The sequence below is a fragment of the Bos mutus genome, chromosome 11, assembly GCF_027580195.1.
Source record: "Bos mutus isolate GX-2022 chromosome 11, NWIPB_WYAK_1.1, whole genome shotgun sequence".
NCBI lineage: Eukaryota > Metazoa > Chordata > Mammalia > Artiodactyla > Bovidae > Bos > Bos mutus.
This window is the reverse complement of record NC_091627.1, coordinates 65,361,923-65,380,789: the sequence shown is the minus strand read 5'-3', so window position 1 is coordinate 65,380,789 and position 18,867 is coordinate 65,361,923. Positions and strand designations below refer to the sequence as shown.

The following is an 18,867-nucleotide window of genomic DNA, read 5'->3' as shown; positions in this document are numbered from 1 at the left end:
AAAAAGCATCTACCAGAATCTCATATTTAGTAATAAGTCCAGATGATATTGGTGACCTATGGTTTTTAGTCTCATGTCCTGACTTTGACAGAAGTGCATTAGGAGTGGTGAACCTGACTTTTAAAAAATGGTGCTGATAAACGATGCTGGTGCGTTTATGCAGCATACTTTCTCCATCAGGGATAAACTGCTTTCCAAAAAGACAATTTTGGGGATACTTAGTTCACAAACATACTGTACAGTATGCTTGTGAATATGTTGGGAAACAGCAATGACACTTTGAAAAAATTCATTCTTGCCCCTCACATAACCATATGCGTGCATATGTGTGTCTTGTCTTTATGTATGTGACTTTATACTGGCCAATTTGTTAATGTGTCCAAATCAGAGCATACAGGTTACCTGGATCTGTGTATTTGCAAGTGAGATTATCCATTTGTTTTCTCACGTTTCATACATCATTAAAAAAAAAATAGTTAATTTGATGAATTCAATCAGAAGGCAGTCAATTCAGTATGGGGGAGAAAAATCACTGGAGCCACTTCCCCTCAACTGATTTTGACTGAATTCGCCTTCTCATACAGTTGATCTTAAAGCCTTCTCAGACTCCTCTCTGTCCTCGTTGTCGTGTCCTCCAGTCAGTTTGCACCCTGATCCCTCCCCTCTCTCTCTTCCCTTTTGGGCCTCCCCTCTGTCTTCCTTCTGCCTTTCCCTTTTCTTCTTCCCTCAGACGTGGAGAAAAGCTTCTCCACCTGCCCACTGTCCTCTGTCCCCGCCCACCACACATAAAGCTTCCCCTGTCCCACTGGTGGAGGGGGAAAGATACAAATTCTAAGGCTAGTTTTTCTGTTTTTGATTTACAGAGATTTGAAACTATTGCTTTGCTGGAAACATCTGACTGCTGGTCTAGAACATGACTCCAGGTAATTGTGATTTTCCAACTCCTAGAGACCTCTTCTTCCCAAAGGTTCTCAGGTCTCTCTGCTCAGTATACACTTTCTGACCATCCCTGGGATTGTTTTCTTCTCAGCCCTGCATCCTTGTGAGGGTGTAGCATCTTTATGCTAATCAGAAGCTGGTGCTCAGTCTCTGTAGCTGTGACTGTGTTTGTGAGGCCGGATCTATATACACACATGCATATATATACACCAACAAATTAAAATTGGATCTGGAAAACACCCTTGTCCTCAGACTCATATCAAGCAGTGTGGAGCTGCAGAGCCAGCGGTCTTCTAAGGGATAGGGGAGGGCTGGCATAGGGATGGGGCTCTGTGGATGTTCAGGAATCCTTTTGTGTGCCTACTTTGGAAATACTTCTTCTTATCTTTCATTTAGAATGCAGGGGAAGAGGCAAAAGTGCAGGCCACATGCACGAGATTTTGAATTATGCATTAAGCTGATAATGCCCCAGAATGCAAGCTTATGTCAATAAATAGCTAGGCTGGTGGGAGGAAGGAGGTCACTTCACCTGTGCTGAGGGTACCACATAGGGAGAGCTCTACAGGAGGCCTGGGCAAAGGGTGAAAGGAAGTTCACGTGCTTTTAGCTTGCTCCGATGAAGAAGCAAGAAGAGTAAGTTAATATTGAAATTATTGTTTAATGCTTATTTACTTTTAAATTGGGTTAGCCAGGATAACAAGACTGTTTCCAGCGTGGGCCCTATGTGTGCATGTATGCATTTGTGGCAGGGTTAGCCCTTCTGTAGAATCTTACGTAAGAGATTCTGTCCAGGGGAGAAATTCATTTGGATGCTTTAATGGGACCTATAAACTCTTTAAAAAGGCAAGATTTTTCAAGACGAAATTTGGCAAAATACATAATAAAACATTCAGGGTTTTGTTTCAGCGGATATCCCTTCCTGATTAATATGTAGCCAAAAAGCAAAAGTTAGGCTAGTGGAAGAAGCAGAAGGATTAAAAGAATGCTATAAGTTAGTCTCTGACCCGTGATGCAGCACTTCCCAATGCTGATGGAGATGAATTCATTCATCTTTGCATTGCTCCTTGTGCTTTAGTAAAATGCATCCACAGATATGACCATTTTCTAGTATGAGAAATTAGTACACGTGGTGCATGTACACAGACACACACCGATTTTTTAAAAAATATTTAGCTTTATCTCCCAAGTGTCTGGGAGCAGGGACCTTAGGATATGAACAACTGAACCTTTGCCTTTTTCCTCACCAAAAAAGAGAGAAGAAATTACATGTGAATTTCATCATTTTCCTACTTTTAAACAGTAATTTGCAGCCCCGGGTTCTGCTGATCAGAAGCTGGTGCTCAGTCTCTGTAGCTGTGAATGCGTTTGTGAGGCTGGTTCTATATGCACACATTCATATATACACACACCAACAAATTAAAAACGGATCTGGGAAAACACCCTTCTCCTCAGAGAGTCATATCAAGCAGTGTTTAAATTAAATAATTTGCAGAGTGTGGGGAATAAAGCTTTTGTAGCAGTATCTGGAGATTGTCTTCCCTTGGGAAATTCTTGCCATTTAGTCCAATCTGGTGCATGCCAATGAGACGCACAGGCTGCATACACACAGTGGTAGACAGATTTTATTTTCCATCTAAATTATATTCATTTCTTTGGGTTATCTGCTATTTTGTGTTCCTGTTGAAAAAATAAAAAAAAAAAAAAGGGGAGGCAAACCTCTTGTGAAAGGTTGAGGTCATTAAGATCCGAACAAAAATGAGGAAAGGTTATTAGTGAGCAGCAGTGAGGGGAGGCTGACTTCTCCTGGAGTAAAGCCAGTTTTCCCACAGCTCCTAGGGGAACATGGCTGTGATCCAGAGGAGAACGTTCCAGCACAGGTCAGTGTTTGATTTTGCTCCCAGCACCATTGACTGATGGCAAAAGAGGAGACATTGCTGTGATGAGGTAATGTGAGTGGGGAAACCACAAGTAGAAGAAATGAGTTGATTTCTTGTTACTTATCCTGTTCAACCAATATGTAATCTGAACTGGATGCTAAGGAGAAGTTCACCATTTAGAACCTCATACTGTGTCTCTAGTTAACTCATTTCTCTATGGTCAGATATTTCTAGCCTAATCAGCACACCTATCCAACATATGGAGAAGTAAAATAAAGGATGATGAAGGAAATCTTAACAGAAGGGGAGAGAGAGAGAGAGGCAGAAAGGGAGAAAAATATCTGCCTATCTATGTATTTATTTCTGGGGAATGAAAAAATCCTGGTTATGAAAAGTAGGGTATTTTCAAGTGAAAATAGTTATTTTCACCAGGCTTAAGATTGTTTTTGTATCCTTCAGATTTCCACTTTACTCCTTTAAATTCTTGCAACTTATTAGTAGCCTCTGTAGAAGCCATGAGTTAAATTCCCAGTGAATCCTACATTCTGGTACACTCTTTCACAAAAATACTGGTGTTAGTCTGCTAGGGCTGCCGTAACAAAATACCACACAAACTGGGTGGCTTCAGCAGTGAAGGTTTTTTTTCTCACCAGCTTTGGCAGCTGGAGATCTGAGATCAAGGAGTCGGCAGACTGGCTTTCTTCTGAGGCCTCCCTCCTTGGCTTGCAGACGGCCGTCTTCTCCCTGGGTCCTCACGTGATTGTCCCTCTGATCGTGCATGTGTGTGTTATCTTTTTGTGTCTAAATTTCGTTTTCTTCAAAGGACACCAGACATACTGGATTAGTACCCAGTCCTGTCCAGCTCTGGACGACAGGATGACTCTTGACATGGACTATATCCTGTCAGTCTCCTCTGTCCTTGGCTTTACCAGGCAAGAATACTGGAGTGGGTTGTCATTTCCTACTCCAAGGGATTTTCCTGACCCAGGGACCGAACATATGTCTCCTGCATCTACTGCATTGGCAGGCAGATTCTTTACCACTGCGCTACCTGGGCTTCCTGTATTGGATCAGCGCCCACCTTAAAGTATTCATTTTAACTTAATCACTCTTTTAAAGACCTTATTTCCAAATATGAGTATATTCTGAAAACTATAGGACTTAGACATATGAATTTGGGAGCACTCAGTTCAGTGTATGATAACTAGACTCCCAGAACATTTGATATTTAAATGATCATTTTTTTCATTTATTTCTGTGAGCTTATTTACAGATTAGTTTCCCCAACCTTCATTGTCTTATGCATTTTTATTATAACTGATTGAAAGTAATTTATTACAACTAACATAAGGGGTTGTATTTTGTTGTTTTAAGAAGTGAGGGCTGGAGAGAGAGAAAACCTTATTTAAGAAAACAAATCTTGCTTGAGTTTTTTAAAAAGGGAAGTCCTCTCTTTTCCATGCTAGAACAGCAGCAGGGCAGACCTGGAGGTTAAGAGGGCAGGTTTTTGAGTCTGCTCCACTATGTACTAACTGTGACCTTCAGCCTAGTACTTAGCCACCTTGTGCCTCCCACTGATTTCTGCTATGTATGTTGTGGATAATAAATAGAACTGTCTCAAAGGATGGGAGGATAACTGAGATAATGCATGTAAAGTGTTTAGCATGTTGCTTGTCTCAGGGTAACTATTGTTATGAACTGAATATTTTTGTCTTTCCCAAATTCATATGTTGAGGCCCTAACCCCCAATATGATGGTGTTAAGAGGTGGGGCCTTTGGGAGGTGGTTAAGTTTAGATTAGATCATAAGAGTTGGACCTTTATGATAGGATTAGTGCCCTTAAGAGAAGAGAGAGAGATTTCTCTCTCAAGGAGCGTCATGGAGGAAAGGCCGTATGAAGACATAAGCTAGAAAGTGGCTCTTTACAATCCAGAAATTGGGTCCTCACTAGACACTGAATCTGCCTGGATTTTGATCTCTGACTTCTAGCCTCCAGAACTATGAGAAATAAATTTCTGTTTATTAATCCACCAAGTCTATATTTAGTTCCCCTAAGAGACTAAAACAGTGTTCAATAAATATTTATCTAGTAAAGAATCTGCCTGCAATGCAAGAGACCTGGCTTCGATCCCTGGGTTGCGAAGATCCCCTGGAGAAGGAAATGGCTACCCATTCCAGTATTCTGGCCTGGAGAATTCCATGGACTGTATAGTCCACGTGGTTGCAAAGAGTTGGACATGACTAAGCAATTTTCATTAATAATCTTATTTATATATAAATATTTAATATTATATATCTGATAATCATAATAACCACAGATACTTATAAAATGCTACACTGAACACTGTTACTGGACAAATTTAATACCTTTCTTGAATCTTCTCTGATTACAGACTTTGATCCTGCTTTTAGAGGTGGAGCTAGGAGCAATTCTTTGTAACAGTTTTTAAGTGGACTTTGATAGAGAGTTGGACTCAAAAAGTGTGGATAAAGCATGAGCAGGCTTTAATGTCACCTTTTGTCCTCCGAAAGATCCTTGGCAGAAAAGGAGAGTAATGAATCAGAAGGACAATGGAAAAAGGGGACTGGCGTCTTCCAACAGCATGAGGCTTCTCAGGAACCTGGCCTTTTTTCCCCTGGAGATCCTCTGCTTGTGCAACATAAGTGACACAGACCAGGGGTATGTCCTCTGGTCTCTCCGAGGGACAAGCCACCAAGCCCTCCATCTGTCTATTGGAGATAGTGGCTCAGCCTCCCTGTGCAAGAGTTCTAGACACATCAAGGGCCACTAGACATTCATGACTGGGCTGTGTGACAGACGTCACCCACAAGTCTTTTATAAATACATAGTTACGTGCCAGACATGTTCTTTGATTCTGCAAAGTATGGCCAACAGCACTCGAAATTCTATACTGTAATCCATGTGCATCAGCCAGCACTTGGCTCTTACAGCCCTTAGGACTCGACTACTTTAGAAATTGCATGATGACCAACAAAATCAAAGTACCTATCATTTTCAAATTGGCATTTCCTTAAGAAACTCTTGGCTCCATGAAGGAAATTGTCCTATGAAAACTTTCATCAAGACACAGCCCTTAGTTTTGAGGGAAATTTGGGAAGTAGAAAGACACTTTGAATTGAATACAAAAACCAGGTGTTTGAGCTATGTTAAAGTAATAATGCTAATGAAACAAATAGCTGATGTTGATTGAGCATTTTCTCTGTGGGCGACACCATGCTAGGCTCATTTAATTTTCCCACAATCCTTAAGATGTTTTATTATCTCAAGTTTACAGATAAATAATGCAGTGAAAAGGATTTCCAGGATGCAAACCATGACTCCATTGCCATCTATGGCAGTGGTTGCTGTATTTGGATGATATGAAGAATCATGGGGGAGTTTTTTTTTTTAAATAAAAGACTATTTTCAGATTGTACATAAAAATAAATTCCAGAGATATTCAAAATCTAAACTTTAGAAATCATAAAAATATGAGATTTTTTTTAATACTTATCAGTTGGGAAAGAATATTCTAAGGAATAAAAAAGCCTCTGTGTATTCACATTGTACAAAATTGAAAGTTAGCTTTTTAGAAAGTCATAAGAAAAAGATAAATCTCACAGTATAAAAATACATATAGGATATAAACAGGCAATTCTTAGAAGAAATGAGCATGGCTAATAAACATGTGAAATGAAGCTGAGAATGAAAATTAAAAGTGAGATATCATTTTAAATGCAATATATTGGTAAAATATTAAGCTATGAAAAATATTTAGCATCAGTGAGTTGTGGAGAAATGGGCCCTCTTGTAATTTCTGTGGATGAGAGTAGAAAATGATATAGTTTTTTAGAAGGATAAATTTTCAGGTTTAATAAGTTCACATACCTTTGATACAGAAATTCCAGTTCTAATCTATAGTGTAAAACAACTTCATGTAAATGAAAATACACATACATATATATGTATATGTGCTTAGTCACTCAGTTGTGCCTGACTCTTTGCGACCCCATGGACTGTAGCCCGCCAGGCTCCTCTGTCCATGGGTATTCTCCAGGAAAGAATACTGGAGTGGGATGCCATGCCCTCTTCCAGGGGATCTTCTCAGCCTAGGGATCAAACCCAGGTCTCCTGCAGTGCAGGTGGATTCTTTACCATTTTGGTAAAACTAATAAGTTAGGAACAATAGTAAAAGTACAGTAAAGGCTAAAAATAATTATGATAATTTATATTATGAAATACTATATAGCTATTACAAACAATAAGAAAAATAGATTTGGATAAATCTAGATATAAATCAGAATTACATAAAATGAAAGTCAATTCACAGAACAATATGTATAGTCTGATTTTGATCATGTAAAATACAGACACAAATCAATTTGAAATGAATACATAAAGGATACGAGGCTCAAAAGAGTGACATAGGAAGATTCTGAACTCATTTCCTGCCATAGACACACTGAGTTTACAGCTACCTATGAAACAATTCCCTCTTAAAAAAACAAAACAAAAAAACCTTAAGGGCTGGCTGAGTGATGACTCCACATTGTGAAAATGACAAGAAAACCACATGAAAGGGTGCGAGAGGCCGGGACACAATCTCACTGTAAATGATGTGGTAAAGACTAAAATAAAGATTGTAAAGACACATCTGTGTTTAACAATAACTAACTCTGTGAGAACAGATACTGAAGGATAGCAGGAACATTCTTTCATATTTTTATTGCATTGATACATCATATACTGATTTTTAGCTATAAACATGTTTGTTAATTTATATTTTTGTAAAGTGACTCCCCTAAAGTTATTGAAAATATTATTGACTTGAAAAATTCTACATTCATAGATGAAAAGATAGACATGAAATAAAAGATGGGTCACAGAAATGGTGGGTTTACAGATGATAGGTTTTCTTTAAGCTTTTTCATACTTTATTTTCCATATATTCTGTAGTGAGTACATCATGCTCCACCCAAAGTGTATTGAATAAAAATCTCAAAGATTGGGACCCAGAGATGTGCACTTTACAAAGCTCCTGAGATAAACCTGGTAGTCAACTGCATTTGAGAATAACCCACAAAGGTTACATATCTCTAAACAATTTCAAGGCAACATGGACCTTAGAATTTAAATGTGCTCAGAAAGACTGATTTCACTTAGATTTTGCTTCCAGGTAAATTCTGGAGAACATAATTGTTTCCTTTACATTTCATGAATACTGATTCAGTTGCTTTTTTACTTCCAGATTCTCCATCTACTGTGCAGTGATGCTATTACTTTGGTGAGTTTTCCATACTTGCTGAATATCCTATACCTCATGCTGCTATTTATATTAACTACGTATGTTTGCTGCTCTAATTCTAAACTCAACACTTATGACTATGTATTTAATTGCTTACAGAATAACCAGTGGGGTGGTTTTAGAAAACCCATGACTCGTTCTCCACCTCTTTTCTCTTACCCCTTCTTATTTTCTTTTTTGTTTGAAATATGTCACTTTCTCAGGGTATTGAGCTCTTAGAAAGAGACAAGATTACTTTTCATATATGAGCGCCCTCTTTTCCTGTATCTCTCATTGGAAAGGAAGAGCCAGATGTGTGTCTTTTTCAAAGAATGTTGAATTAATCTACATAACTTACAATCATGTCTGCCTGCCGTCATGTCTTTCTGACATGCCAGTGTGTACACCAAATGTTTGTCTACTTAGCAATGAGACACTTATTTTTGTATTCCCAGATCTATTGAAGTTTGCTTAAGGATGCAGTTTCGTCCTGTCTCAGCTATGGCATAGGATCAGTTTTCCCTTGTGTGCCCACTAGTTCCATTGCCTTTACCTTTGTATATTTCTTATCTTGGAGGTCAAATGGTGACTGGACTGTTATATCCTCCAATGGCTACTACAGCAGTACTCTTTGGAGAAAAAATAAAATATAACTTTGTGGCTTGACTGTATCTATCTTGAGATCGTTTTTCACATTCCAAATTTCGGAAGCTCATGAAGCTGAAGTTCCTGACCTCTTGTTTACAACATGTACCCTGGCTAAGTTTCTCTTGCTACAAGAATAGCTACAAGCATGAGAATTATCATAAAGGGGGAGAAAGCGCTTCAATAATTAGGATTCATCTACAACTTGAGCATTTTATTAATTACACATTGTAATCACATGGCTAGTCACAAAACCAATCGTGCAAGTCTGTATTTAGAGATTTGTAGACAGAAGACTTAACGTAAACATAGAAATGTTAAGCCTACTCAACTGTAACCTGCAAAGAAGATAACAAGAAGGATTCTGTTCTCTGTATGATTTGTGAACAATGCTAAGTAAATATTCATCATTAATATATAATAACTGTTGCTTTTGGCAGTTCACTTTTCATTTAATTTGATAATGTGTCCAGTAAATGAAGTGGTACAGGCTACAGTGTTTTACCAACACAATTGCATATTTTCAATCATTGTTAAATGAAGGCAGCTCAAGGCAAAGCTTTAACCCCCACTAGTTTTGTGTGTGATAAAAAGAGAAGGCGCTATCAATCTTTATTGTCTGTCTCGCTTACTGTAATTGCATTCAATAGTCCACTGATTCTGTTGTCTGTGCTAATGTCAGGAACAGAGGAGAGCCAGATGCTCAGACTTGATCATATGCATCCAGTGGCCACTTTGATAAGTTGGCAGCAAGTCTCTGGGTTTGATGATAAATTGTTAACGCTATAGATTATGAACAGCTGAACACTGCAAGTGTACATGGAGGAAACTTCTTACCTTGTTTTAAATCTGGCACCATGATGCTAGCTAAAGGGCATGTCATGTATTATTCAAATGCATCTTGCACTGGAAATGTGCCAATGACTCATTGTATCCCTATGAATAGTAAAAACAACAACAACAACAAAAATCCACAGTGATTTGAACATGACATTAATGGTCCCAGGATTATGAAAAGCATTTTGAAATGCTGTTTAATAGTTTTGATTATCTAATTCAACAAGAAGAAAGCTTCTGAGTTTTATTCGTGTTTAATCCATATTAAATCATGCTCTTCCTGGTCATTTCTGTTATATTAGCCAATAATGAGGATGTTTTCTAAAAACAAACTGGTTTTTCATTAGTTAAAACCCATGGCAGTTTGCTTGTGAAGGGACCTAAATTGGAGCTGGGGGCAAGCAGTGTGTTGAAATTTTTGCCAAGATTCTGTTTCACAGAGATGCTGCTACCTCTGAGAAATGTGATATAGGCCATTTATACAGAATATATAATAGGTCTTGTTTCTCTTGAGCCCATATGACAGTTCTAAAAGTTCAGGTCATGGTTCTTAAGTCATTGGATACCTATTAAAGTTTTAAAAAGCTGAGATGACTGGGAACCATACGAAAGTATTATACTGGAGAATGCTGAGCTGTTGACCACATTTTAATGGAAACTTCTAAGTACAACCAGATGAAGAATATTTCTTTATCTTTGGAGGAGTTGCTCTTGAAGTCTCTGATCTTATATGGTTCATTTTTCCCTAAAATAAACACATGTAAGAAATGCTGTTGGATTTAAGGATGGGGACCAAAACGGTCTCTCAGCTAATTGGTATGTTTCCTTTTACAAGACACTGGAAATTTTGTAATCTAAGGTGTCTTCCTTTTTGCTCCTGCTGCCAGGAAACTCAAAAACTCAATTATAGTCACCCTTTTAGCTGAGTTTTCAGCCATGATGATCTGTTACTATCTCCTTAATTCTTTTCTTGTTACTTTTACCTTGGTTTTCATGTCTGTCTCTAATAGCAGGAAGCGTATGGATAGAAGAGAAAAGAAAGGAGGAAACAAACTTTAATAAGAGGTTTAAAAGAGTCCAGAGGTATTTAACTGTGTCACCAGTATAAGGACTGAAGTTTCTAGGAATGACCAGTGTGGAATTATAGCTGATACTGGGAAAGTCACTTCTATCTGTCTTATGGTCGAAATTCCTCATCTTTAAAAAAAAAAAAAAAAGTGGATATAATAAAAGTGTTTAACTCATAAGATCTGTGAGGGTTAAATTAATATAAAGTGAGCATTTAATTAACAGCAACTATTATGGTGATAATCTTTATGTGAACTCTAGAAGGTAAATATAGTCCTTTGCTGTTCAGTTACTAAGTCATGTCTGACTCTGCAACCCCATGGATTGCAGCATACCAGGCTTCCCTGCCCTTCACTATCTCCCAGAGTCTGCTCAAATTCATATAGACTGAATCAGTGATGCTATCTAATATAACCCAAATAGAGTTTATTTTTTATGGCATCTGAAATTGAGTTCAAGCCTTAATGTAATCTTCCCCATGATTTGGTATACTACATATTAAATCCTGCCTTAAGCAAGCTAATGTATGAGAATCTTGGTTTACTCATTTGATTAAGAAATGTACTCTTCATTCATAAAAGATGTTTATCTTTGTAAAATTATTTTAGTGTTCTTTGAGGTATCAGGCTTTTCTGTGAAAATAAGTTATTTAAATTTATACAAGTTTGCAAGAATATATTATTGGTCTAAAGTAAGATACTGTTCCCTTTAGCTCATCATTTGAGAAAGAGTTCCACCCACATGAACCCTCTCCTTCTTGTGTATCTCTAGAATTGTCACTCATCTGGCTCCAGTCACTGGGACTACTTCTTCCTGGGCTTCCTTCCTTTAGCTCTCCCCTGCTGAGTCCTATTTGTCAGCATGCCCAGGGGCATGGGCTTCCAGCTCCCTGCTTGCTCCATCTACACTCCCTTGTGGATTCGTCCAGTCCAGAGGCTCTAGAGACCATTCTAGATACTGATAGCTTCTGACTTCTCATCTCCATTGTGACTCCTTTCCTGGCCCTTCTGCTCACTTATCCAACTACCTATTTGACATCTTACCTTCCATGTAAGTTCAGTTCAGTTCAGTCACACTCACTTGTGTCCAACTCTTTGCAACCCCATGGATTGCAGCATGCCAGGCTTCCCTGTCCATCACCAGCTCCCAGAGCTTACTCAAACTCATGTCCATCAAGTCAGTGATGCCATCCAACCATCTCATCCTCTGTTGTCCCCATCTCCTCCCACCTTCAATCTTTCCCAGCATCAGGGTCTTTTCCAGTGAGTCTGTTCTTCATATCAGGTGGCCAAAGGACTGGAGTTTCAGCTTCAGCATCAGTTTTTCCAATGAATATTCAGGACTGATTTCCTGTAGGATGGACTGGTTGGATCTCCTTGCAGTCCAAGGGGCTCTCAAGAGTCTTCTCCAACACCACAGTTCAAAAGCATCAATTCTTTGGTGCTCAATTTTATAGTCCCACTCTCACATCCAGATATGACTACTGTAAAAACCATAGCTTTGACTAGACGGACCTTTGTTGGCAAAGTAATGTCTCTGCTTTTCAATATGCTTTCTAGGTTGGTCACAACTTTTCTTCCAAAGGATCAAACCTCTTTTAATTTCATGGCTCGTTTAATTTCCATGTAAACAAGCATCCAAAACCTAGCTTGATTTCCACTCCCCGCCCCCGAAGCCATCTTATTCTCCAGACATTCCTATTTCAGCAAGTATCACCACCATGTGAAATTGCTTAAGCCAAAACTTAGTTATCATCCTTGCTTCCTCTCTTTCTTCACCCATCACAGTCAACCAGGAAGTCCTGCTGGGTGTGTCTCTGGAACATACCTGATTCCTTCCCTACCTTAGCCTCTAAGCCTAAGTAAGCTGCCACCCCGACTTATCCCACTGCAGAAACCCTCTGGTCTCTCTGCTTCTTTTTTTTCTCCACTGATTGTCATTATCTGATTTCTTTATTCTTTATTTGCTGATTCTCTGTATTCCACTACTAACATGTAAACTTCATGAGAACATAAATATTTTTATCTCATTTATCCTTGAGCATTGTGTTCAGCATGGTGGTTCAGAATATAGGCTCTGGAATCAGATTCACTGGGTTTGGATCCTGCCACTGATGCCCACTGCTCTGGGATTTCACAATTGCTTCATCCTGTGTGGCTAGTTTTTCCAAGTGAAAATGGAGACTGTGTTAATGTCAACTCAGACTATGTTGTGGGGAATAAAGGATACCATATTTGTGAAATATTTATGACAGGCCTGGAACTCTATTTTCCTACTCAGAATAATGCTTCTATACCGTTGATAGTTAATAAGTATATGAATAACATAGGAAAATATATACATTGATATTCTAATACTTAATTGATTAATTTTGAATATTATCTCCTTTACTATTAATTTATGAAAAAATCTTATAATAATATTTGTGACCTCAGAAAGTATTTAAAATATTTGTAATGTTTAACCCAGTAACCTATGATTAACATTTATATAGTCATTTAAATTTCTAAAGTTGAAATATTAAATCTTGATACATTAGTCAATAATTTTGGGAAATAAGCTTACTCATGATAAATGATGAAATTACTTGGCTGTTTTGAATATTAGAATTTTGAAGATTGATAACTACTTTCTCTTCATATGTGTTACTTGTTTGGGAAATTAGAAAATATAGTTGAACAAAATGAAAAAAAATAAAAATAGTTTATAATTCCTTATTTTTATATCTACTTGTACTTCCAGATTTCTCTGTATACTGTCCTTGTATTATGTTTGATGCTAGATGTTGGAAAATAATTAATCTGAGGAGTAATCTTAGGGGAATCACTTATATTGCTACTATTAACTGCATTGCTTTTTTGAAATTAATTTTATTGCTCTTTGCTGTATGTACATAGAACAATTAATTTTTAAATTATATTCTAAGACCTTGTTAAACTTACTTAGTAGCTGTATTATAGAATTTTCTATGTGTACAAATATGTTATCTAGATAAAGACCATTTTACCTAGTCATTCAATTTTATGGTTTTTATTTCTTTGTCTTGTCTTATTACACTGTATATAATCTCAAGTAAGATGCACTAGTGAGATGAGTAACCTTTGTCTTTTGTTCCAGTCTTAGAAAGTATTCAGTACTTCTTATGAAATGTGATCCTAGTTGTGAGTTTTTAGCTATTCAGTTCATTCAGTTCAGTTCAGTCGCTCAGTCGTGTCTAACTACTTGCGACCCAATGAATCACAGCACGCCAGGCTTCCCTGTCCATCACCAACTCCCGGAGTTCACTCAAACACGTCCATCAAGTTGGTGATGCCATCCAGCCATCTCATCCTCTGTCGTCCCCTTCTCCTCCTGCCCCCAATCCCTCCCAGCATCAGAGTCTTTTCCAATGAGTCAACTCTTTGCATGAGGTGGCCAAAGTACTGGAGTTTCAGCTTTAGCGTCATTCCTTCCAAAGAACACCCAGGACTGATCTTTAGAATAGACTGGTTGGATTTCCTTGCAGTCCAAGGGACTCTCAAGAGTCTTCTCCAACACCACAGTTCAAAAGCATCAATTTTTCAGCGCTCAGCTTTCTTCACAGTCCAACTCTCACATCCATACATGACCACTGGAAAAACCATAGCCTTGACTAGACAGACCTTTGTTGGCAAAGTAATGCCTCTGCTTTTTAATATGCTATCTAGATTGGTCATAGCTTTCCTTCCAAGGAGTAAGTGTCTTTTAATTTCATGGCTGCAGTCACCATCTGCAGTGATTTTGGAGCCCCAAAAAATAAAATCTGACACTGTTTCCCCATCTGCTTCCCATGAAGTGATGGGACCAGTTGCCATGATCCTAGTTTTCTGAATGTTGAGCTTTAAGCCATCTTTTTCTTATTAGGTACATACAATTTGTCATGTCATGACTTCTTGATAAATTGATCTTTGGTTCATTATGTAGTGTCCCTTTTTATTTCTGGTAATACTTTTTGAATTGAAGTCTTAACTTACCTAGTATTGTTGTACCTACACCCTTTCTTCTGAAGCTTAGAGCTCTTTCTCCTCTTTCTGTCAGTGTGTGTTAAAAACAAAGGCCTTGTATTTCCAATAAAGAACTCCATGCTGACTTCCATATAACCCTTCCCAGGGTTGGGCATGAGCTTTCTGTTCTAGTTTTTAGGTTTTTCTCCAGATCTGGCACTGCATACTTAGTTAACTTTCTTGCTCAATTATGTATTAAAAGGATGTTTGGGGAATTCACTGGCAATCTAGTGGTTAGGACTCTGCACTTCCACAGCAGGGGGTATGGATTCAGTCCCTAGTCAGGCAGCTAAGATCCTACCTGCAGTGGCACAGCTGGAAAAAAAAAGGTTGTTTGTTGTGTTTCATACAGCATTTCCAGACATTTGTAGCAGAAAGAGCTTATCTTGTCTGCTGTATTGATGAAATTAGGAGGTTCACTGCACCTTTAATTGCACAATTACTTTTTTTAATATTTGAATTTAATTTTCAGTTCTTTAAAAATAAATGTAAAGAACAGTAAGAACTATAGCTGTTATTTATATATTGAGGTTTCTGATAATAAAGATTGTAATGGAAGCTCATGGTGTATTTTCATTATTTCGAAGTTCCAGGTATAATTTATTTTATATGACAAAATTAGACAAAAATGCTTGCATGTTAACTAGCATGTCTTGCCTCCTGCTTTTCACTAAGATCGTATAATCTCAGTATGATAACAATGGTTATATAGGGTTGGTCAGAAACTCTAGCTTTTGATGACATTTGAGACTAAGACACTTTCATTACACCAAATACTGATAAGAGTATTTCAGATATTCTTAATATTCATAGAGGTGAGAATTTAGCACAATCCCTTTCTCAACATTTCTCACATTTTCTCCATACTTTTCATTTAGTAATTCAGCACAATAATTTGTAATTTTTGCTTTTAATATTACTACCCTCTTATTTATACTGCATTTTGTTCTGCTGCCCTCTCCATACATTTTCATGCTAAAAATCCATATTTTATAAAACAGAAACATATAACCACTGGGAAAACTGAAATAAAAGTAGTCTTTGATTATGTGAATATTTTGATCCTATAGCTTTCTGGGTCTAAGATGTGAGCAAGTTGTGCTTATTGCCAAAATTCACTTGGGAATGTGGATCTCCATCCTTCTATTCTAGACTTTAATAAGATTATATTTGGTAATTGTGCAGTGTGTCAGAGATGAAATTCTAATAGTCACAGCTATGAAGCACGGATAGGGAGTATTTGCATTTTATAAGATTTTGTTCTAGAACCAGAAGGCAAAATAATGTGTATCTTTCTGTAAAATGAGCCTTTATCTAAGCATTTGGATTTGAGAATCCCATAGACAGAGGAGCCTGGCAGGCTACAATCTGTAGAGTTGCACAGAGTTGGACACGACTGAAACAACTTAGCACAGCACAGTGCAGCAATTTGTTTAGTACTAAAGTATAATTAGAAGTATAATTTGCTAATCCTGTTTATCAACTATAGATATAGTTGTAGAGACATAAGCTTTCTACTCTGGAAAGGTCATGAAGGCTAGCTCCTTGTTTGAAAGTTAAATCTCCTCTACAGTATTCCTGCCAAATACTCGTCAAGTCTGGAATTCAGCTCTTGTTCTGTAGCTATATAACCAGTGAGGTAAGGTATCCTGACTCATGGAGACCAACTGCACCTCCTGAGATAATAAATAACCTTCTCTCCATGTGGTGCATTCTTGTGTCTCACTTTCTCTGAATCTTCATGCTCTTGACTCTGAGTTGCTATCCCATGCAGCCCAGGACAATCGAAACCAAACCCCAGTGCTTCTTCCGTTTTCACGCACACAAAAAACATCCATCGCTTTTAAGCATTTCATCATTTTATGCATGTACATATATGTGTTATCATGGAGGATAAGTCACATCATGTAGTCTTTAGGGTCTGTTGACAATTTCTTTTCTACTCTTTAATTCTCTCCCCATTCACTTGAGGTAAAGGCAGAATTCATTAAGAAAACTTGTGTTCACATTCACTGTCATTCTTGTCTCCGATTCTGTTTTAGTTTATTGAAGAGTTACTTTCAACAAAGACCATACTCATCCTGAACAGAATTCTGGTGAATAGTTTTGTCTCTCATCACAGGTAATGCTGCTAAGTCACTTCAGTTGTGTCCGACTCTGTGCGACCCCATAGACAGCAGCCCAGCAGGCTTCCCCATCCCTGGGAATCTCCAGGCAAGAACACTGGAGTGGGTTGCCATTTCTTTCTCCAATGCATGAAAGTGAAAAGTGAAAGTGAAGTCACTCAGTCGTGTCTGACTCTTAGCGACCCCATGGACTGCAGCCTACCAGGCTCCTCCGTCCATGGGATTTTCCAGGCAAGAGTACTGGAGTGGGGTGCCACTGCCTTCTCCGTCACAGGTAATAATTATCTTTAAAATGGTATTGAATGTCTATGTGAAAGTTTTAGTTGCTCAGTTGTGTCTGACTCTTTGCGACCATGGACTGTAGACCACCAGGCTTCTCTGTCCATGGAATTCCTTCTCCAGGAGATCTTCCCAACCCAGGAATCAAACCCAGGTCTTCCACAATGGGGGCGGATTCTTTACCATCTGAGCAACTAAGTTGCCTGACGGTATGAATTCTTTAAAAATTGTGGTAAGAATTGATAAATGTGTTTAATAATAAAAATTCTGGGAATGTGGATTGAGGTCCAGGATGGGGGTTTACATAGGGATAATCATAGCAGGGATACCAGCAAGTAAATGAAAATAATTTGTTTGCAGGTTAGGTTGTAATGAACTATTGTGAAGTGAATACTTTTGTGTTATACTCAAGTAAGTAGAGAATCAGTAGCTAAAACATATTGCCAGATACCTGGTCATTAATTCCTTAATTAATGGATGCATTAGACTAATCTGTAATGAGCACATTCACCTAGATAGGAAGTACTCAAAGTACTTTTAGACATTAAGTGAGTGACTACTACAAGTAAACACTGCACTGCCCAGCATGACTGCTCATGTGGTTTTAAAAGTGCTTAGGAAACAGATCAGCTTCTAAAATTGACATATTTCCCTCTACAAATTATTCTAACACAGAAAGAACAAACAGTAATGTCTTACTTAAAGTGTAAATTAGATTGATGTCTAAATTACTTTAAATATACTCTACTAGTGTGTGAGATGAGTGCAATTGTGCGGTAATTTGAGCATTCTTTGACATTGCCTTTCTTTGGGATTGGAATGAAAACTGACCTTTTCCAGTCCTGTGGCCACTGCTGAGTTTTCCAAATTTGCTGGCATATTGAGTGCAGCACTTTCACAGCATCATCTTCCAGGATTTGAAATAGCTCCACTGGAATTCATCACCTCCACTATCTTTGTTCGTAGTGATGCTTTCTAAGGCCCACTTGACTTCACATTTGAGGATGCCGACTCTAGGTGAGTGATCAGACCATCATGATTATTTGGGTCGTGAAGATCTTCTTTGTATAGTTCTTTGTATTCTTGCCACCTCTTCTTAATATCTTCTGCTTCTGTTAGGTCCATACCATTTCTTTATTGTGCCCGTTACTATTGTCCTTTATCGTGCCCATCTTTGCATGAAATGTTCCCTTGGTATCTCTAATTATCTTGACGAGATCTCTAGTCTTTCCCATTCTATTGTTTTCCTCTATTTCTTTGCATTGATCACCGAGGAAGGCTTTCTTATCTCTCCTTGCTATTCTTTGGAACTCTGCATTCAAATGGGTATATCTTTCTTTTTCTCCGTTGCTTTTCACTTCCCTTCTTTTCACAGCCATTTGTAAGACCTCCTCAGACAGCCATTTTGCTTTTTTGCATTTCTTTTTCTTGGGGATGGTCTTGATTCCTGTCTCTTGTACATCATCATGAACCTCCAGCCATAGTTCATCACACACTCTGTCTGTCAGATCTAGTCCCTTAAACCTATTTCTCACTTCCACTGTGTAGTCATAAGGTGCACAATTGCACTCATCTCACACGCTAGTAAAGTAATGCTCAAAATTCTCCAAGCCAGGCTTCAGCAATACGTGAACTGTGAACTTCCAGATGTTCAAGTTGGTTTTAGAAAAGGCAGAGGAACCAGAGATCAAATTGCCAACATCCACTAGATCATGGAAAAAGCAAGAGAGGTCCAGAGAAAACATCTATTTCTGCTTTATTGACTATGCCAAAGGCTTTGTCTGTGTGG

General features: G+C 38.1%; 1 long non-coding RNA gene across 1 annotated transcript in view; it reads left to right on the top strand.

Moving 5' to 3' along the window:
• LOC138989989 (uncharacterized) overlaps positions 1–18,867 on the top strand; it is a 586,522-nt gene that overhangs the window by 238,667 nt on the left and 328,988 nt on the right. Inside the window, exons 2-3 of the long non-coding RNA XR_011466180.1 lie at positions 864–923; positions 8,066–8,101. This is a non-coding gene — a long non-coding RNA (uncharacterized lncRNA). The remainder of the gene's footprint in view (positions 1–863; positions 924–8,065; positions 8,102–18,867) is intronic.